We start from the raw sequence: 6337 nt of genomic DNA, 5'->3' as shown, positions 1-6337 counted from the left end.
AACGCTCTAAAATGTCATCTTTACTCGAATATTGTGGCAAGTTTCGTGAAATTTATTTTATTCACTACATCACCCTACCACCTGTATTTCCATGTAATTCCATGGATTTATTTACGATTATTTTGTTACTTCATTAATACTACTTTGTTACTACATGTCACACGGAAGTTTAAATACAAACTCAAACATCATCCTGTGTGCAAGATTACGTCATTTTTACGTCATCCGCACTTTTTGTCCGACCCCTGCCCATGACACGTCTCTTAAGCTGCTTTGATTCACGTAATAAACTTTTGACACTATAAGACTGATTCTCGCGTTTTTAGGGTTCCGTACCCAAAGGGACCCTATTACTAAGACTCCGTCCGTCCGTCCGTCCGTCTGTCACCAGGCTGTATCTCACGAACCGTGATAGCTAGACAGTTGAAATTTTCACAGATGATGTATTTCTGTTGCCGGTATAACAACAAATACTAAAAACAGAATAAAATAAAGATTTAAGTGGGGCTCCCATTCAACAAACGTGATTTTTGACCGAAGTTAAGCAACGTCGGGCGGGGTCAGTACTTGGATGGGTGACCGTTTTTTTGCTTGTTTTGCTCTATTTTTTGTTGATGGTGCGGAACCCTCCGTGCGCGAGTCCGACTCGCACTTGGCCGGTTTTTTTTCGGGTCTCTCTCGTTTCCCAAATAGTTTTAAGCCATAATGCATGGTCTAATAAAACATGGTCTTCTCTTCCCAGAGTGTCACTTGCCTACGTCACAATAACATTGCTACTTTATTTCAACATAACATGTTACATGGGTACATTATATCTATGGTTAATAAGTTAAAATATTTCTTTATAATTTTATAATTTTCATTTATATGTATTTTATCTTAAATTTTACAATAACACGTCATTTTTAATTATTCGTTAGCAATATCTTCCGATTCACGAAAGAAATTTCAGACGTTCGGGTAATTCTGTTTACACTACTGGCAACAAAGGATAGCGCTGTCACATTTGACAATCCGCCATGTTGTCCCTGACCGTCATCCTTGTCGAACGCGTGTTAATTGTTATTTCCTTCTCGCTCAGTGTCAGCAGTCGCAGTGTTTTCTAAGCTTGGTAATTAATGTTTTGTTACGAAAATGGTTGGCTGTTCTATTCGGAACTGTAAGAGTAGGAGTGAAAAGGGCAGTATAGATTTGTTTTATTTTACTATGTTTCTACATGAATAACTTAAAATTAATGCCGTTAAAATAATTTTCACCGTTGGTTAAAATTCTCCCACATTTTAAAGTTTGAGAACCTGTAAACAGCATGATGACGTAGGCAAGTGACAGTTAGGTCATTCGCGAATCTCGGAAGAGAGTACCAGGCGGAGTATATTATCGAACGAGCGAGCGAAGCGAAGCGAAGTTCTTACATTCAACTTTGAACACGCGGCTGGCTAGCGGCACGTCCCGGCATTTCGATGTTTTTAAGCTGAACTGTCAGAAGATAGTTTGATACACAATAACTTAAGTAAATTTGTTCTAATTTAAATAAAATTGGGTAAACGTGTAGTCGAGGGCATTATATTTTAGTCATTAAATTATGAGCAGGCTCGATCAAGGGGTTATTGAGCTAGAAGAGCTTAGAAGGCCAAAAAGCTGTTTGTGAGGTGTCTTGCTATTCTGGTCATTTTATTTGCAAGAAAGTATGGTCGAGTTTGGTATCAAATGAAAGTGCTCGGCTTACACTTGTATAATATCGTTTTTAAATTTACCATTTTGAAATAATTAACAAGATAAAAATAAAATAAAATAAACATAATATAGGTATTTGACAGGAAATATTTCGGCTTACCACAGATACAGTATCAGTTAAGGGCTCCACAGACCTTGCAATAAATCATACGCGGTTTTCGATCCTTTGACGACTGCATTCAATTGATATTTTTGGCGAACCGCGAGTTCTCAGTTCGGGGCGAACTACTAGTTATACCATGCCATAATGTATTGTTTGCCCGCATTTTCGTTAGTCATAATTCATTTGGTTCAGAAACGCGTCGCTTTTCAGGATTGCCATAAAACAAACGTAACTTAACCTATCCTATCTATAGGATAACCTAACGAACATCCTGAAATGTTAACCGTGCACAAGCTTTCTGTTGAAATACTGTCAGCTTATATGTGGGAAATAAATAAATGAAATAACATATTTGTAATATAGCTCTTACGCCTCAACCACGAAACGAATACTCAAGCGTGCACGTTCGACGCTGCGTGCGTTCCGTGACTCGGGTTATGCTCTGTCTACTTACAAAATATTTATATTTTGACAGGTATTTTTCGGCCACGGTACCCGGGGCGTCTCAACACACACGCGCGGGGCGCGTCCTACACGTACCAGGCCGGCACACACACACACACACACGAGGCCGCTCCAGTTCTAGGACTGACTTATACTTAAGATTATTAAGATTATCGGTGAACCACGTCCGTACCGGGTTTAGCGGATCCTAAGGTAGCGGAAATGTCTATAATGTCTATATTAAATTCCAATATGTATTCCCGACCGGGCATAAGTGTATTTATTTTGTCGATCGATTGATAGCATTTCTTTGTGTTCGGATTCGCTTGTGTTTAGTTGTAATTTGAATAATGTAGGCTCGCGGAGCCGTTAAGATCATAATGACATAGTATAATTGTTAACTGTATGGCAGATCCTGTGCGTAGGCGACTATTACACAATATCGCAGTGATTTTTTAATAAAAGATTTTTATAGACCAATATTGTGCTTTTGTTATTTGTCCTTAACCCTATTTGAACGCCACGCCTATCCCTACTAATATTAAAACGAAAGTAACTCCGTCTGTTACCTCTTCACGCTTAAACTAATGAACCAATTTACATGAAATTTTGGGTGGAAACACTTTGAGGCCATCTTTGCAACAAAAAAAACAATGACAATAGGGAGTATTACTGCAATGTTTTGCCGCCAGAGTGCAGCACTAGTGACTTAAGTATACCATAGAGTAACTTATACATACTGTATCTTAAACTGTTTTCTGACAAGTTTTGTCGACGCTCTCGTTTGCGGTAGACCCTTAGATTGTTTACTTGTTGTTGATGTGGCGCCCCCTACGCAGACTTTCGCGTAATATTCCCTATTGTAAACTTTTAATGCTCTCTTGTTTGTACCGACGGCAGAATGTGGTAATAACGTCGTTCTTTGCTTTATGAATTGTGCAGTTCTTTGTGATGCGAAAATAGAACATTAGTCAACTCACATTTGATAAGATATTCGAATAATACCTAATGGGACAAAACAAATATAAACGAGTTATACCCCTGGTGATTGAGTGTTGCAACATACGAAAAATTAAAACACATCAAGGGGTTCCCCTACATTCACTCATGTTGTCATGTTTCAAGTCATTTCATGAACTACAGCACCCTAGCACATGATTGGCGCGACAGTATGACTACCGGTCTCTTTCTAACTATGTTAAAAAAGCAGGGATCGGAACCGGTTTTTTGCAAAAACTTAGAAATAACCATATTTTTCGAATTATTTTATACTCGAAATGTAGGACTCAGTTGTGTTTTGAGGTTACGACTTCGTATTATTAGATTGCTCAATTAGAAATGAAGTAATTAGCAAAGAACGAAAAAATACCGTTTCCGTTCCCATACAAAAAATACCGATATCCGATCCCTGTAAAAAAGATTACTTATTATGGTCATTAATTAAACGAGCTATTGAATCTAGACTGATCATCGAAAACAAAAACAAAATGTTAGTTAACACATCTGTGCTTGTTTTATTTATAATTTTCTAACAATGACGTGCCTATATTATTTAACTTACTTCTCTAACTACTACATCATGTCTCGGGTAATTAACTTATCGGGTAAATAATATTTGACTTAAATAATGATTAGTACGTTATTGAGGTTATTTAAAAAATGATAAGTAACTGTAGGTATTATGTTAGTTTCATTTAAATGAGCTCTCACTTGTCCATCACGAGTTCCTGTGACTAAGTACATGATACGTGATAACAGAGGGATATTGTAAATGTTCGAATAAAGACAACACCCATCAGTGTTTGCTGACCCGTCCGCCGCGACACATTTAATAAGCATATGCAAATACAAATCAGTGATAAAAGTTGTGTAGAACCGATCCTGAACTGCCCGATGAGGAGCTGTAATAATGGGTAAGCTATATTTTCTTTTATGCAATAGACTTCTAATACGACTCGTTCGAGACTGCCTATACTATACTAAGAAAATCTATACATATAATAAAGCTGAAGAGGGTCGAAAGTCTGTACATAGAAGATATTTGAAAAAAATTTGGCTGGGGATACTTAGAATCGATAACAGAACACGTTCCAACAGTTTTTAGAATTTTTGTCTGTTTGTCTGTTTGTCTGTTTATCTGTTTGTCTGTTTATTTGACCGCGCATCACGTGAAAACGGCTGAACGGATTTTTATGCAAACTTTACTAATCTGTCAAGAAAATCCCTGGCCACATTTTAGGCTAGAAAAATTCAACCCCTAAAAGGGGGGGTGGCCACTACACTCAATTAAGTTATATTTGCATCTGAATCTTATGGCGCTAACTTAAGAAAGTGGTGTAAACTTTTTTTTGTGTACTTTGTAAAAAAAAACAACATTTTTCGTAGTCAATGTCAAACGTTTTGCAAATACATATTAAATCACATTTATAGACGGGTCTATCGCGGGTTTATTGACAATTAACATTATTGTGAAGTGGGTGGTTTGAAAATATGATGTCTACCCCAAACTTTTTCATACACTTTTCGTCGGGTAGTTGCACAAATCTCTATTTTGACATTTTGTTGGGACATCAGTTAGCTGCGACCACGACCAGTGAAACCTGTGTCGAAACGTCGGTAAATAAAGGTAATAAAATAAGTTTCAAGATAGGCCCGTCTATAAATGTGAGTTAATATGTGTTCAAAACGCGAAAGTTTTTAAATATTATGTATATATCTTTGTAAATGTCAAACAATTTGGGACTTGCATTTTAAACGCGTTACCATACCTTTCCGAAAAAAAAACTATTTTTTCGCGAAATTCTCGCAACGTATTGAGGTTATAAGGTAGCACGGTCTCAGGAATCTGAGGAAGAATCCCGTGCCTGGGAGACGTTCACGCAGTGCGAAGAACGGTTGACCGCTCAGCGGATTCGCACGACAGACGCGCTCGACGGTAAGTACTGTGGTACATCAGTGGATACTGGAGAGAGTCGTACGTCTATACTTACCTACACATGCGCGGATATTGGCGGAAATCGAAGGTGAACAGGCAGTATATACCTAAATCCATTAACACTGTCTTGGATGAAGGCAACGTCACAACAGACCCTCTGGAGTTCCTAAACCCATTGAGTGCTTCAGGGCTCCCAGCACACACATTTACCTACATGAATACTATTGTTCTGTGTTAAAGCACTGACAGCCTGAACGCTTCGGACCTTACGCCCTACGCGGAGCTCGGCTTTCGCACTTAGACACTTATACTATTGTTCTGTGATTAAGCACTGACATCCAGGAAGCTTCGGGCCTTCGGCCCTACGCGGAGCTCGGCCTTCGGCCTTCGCATTAAGACACTTATACTATTGTTCTGTGTTTAAGCACTGAACCTGGACGCTTCGGGCCTTCGGCCCTACGCGGAGATCGGCCTTCGGCCTTCGCATTTAGACACTTATACTATTGTTCTGTGTTTAAGCACTGACAGCCTGAACGCTTCGGGCCTTCGGCCCTACATGGAGCTCGGCCTTCGGTTTTCGCATTAGATATCCACACCAAAATTTCACGTAAACATTGCGGCTGTGTCCCTGACATAGCCTCTCTCAATTTTTTCTATCAGAAAAATTCGCGCTCGCTGCGCTCGCGTTTTTCACTTTTGATAAAGGTGGCATTCTGGGTACCCTACCGAGCGACTACTGTAGTAGTAGTACTTAAGCACTCTAACATCCTGGACGCTTCGGGCCTTCGGCCCTACGCGGAGCTCGGCCTTCGGCCTTCGCAATCAGACACTTATACCATTGTTCTGTGATTAAGCATTGATATCCTGGACGCTTCGGGCCTTCGGCCCTACACGAAGCTCGGCCTTCGGCCTTCGCATTTAGACACTATACTATTGTTCTGTGTTTAAGCACTGACAGCCTGGACGTTTCGGGCCTTCGGCCCTACATGGAGCTCGGCCTTCGGCTTTCACATTAGATATCCACACCAAAATTTCACGTAAACCATTGCGGCTGTGCCCCTGACATAGCCTCTCTCAATTTTTTTCTATCAAAAAAATTCGCGCTCGCTACGCTCGCGTTT

Source organism: Cydia amplana, chromosome 16 (assembly GCF_948474715.1).
Source record: "Cydia amplana chromosome 16, ilCydAmpl1.1, whole genome shotgun sequence".
In the NCBI taxonomy this organism is placed as follows: Eukaryota; Metazoa; Arthropoda; class Insecta; order Lepidoptera; family Tortricidae; genus Cydia; species Cydia amplana.
This window is presented reverse-complemented; position numbering follows the sequence as displayed.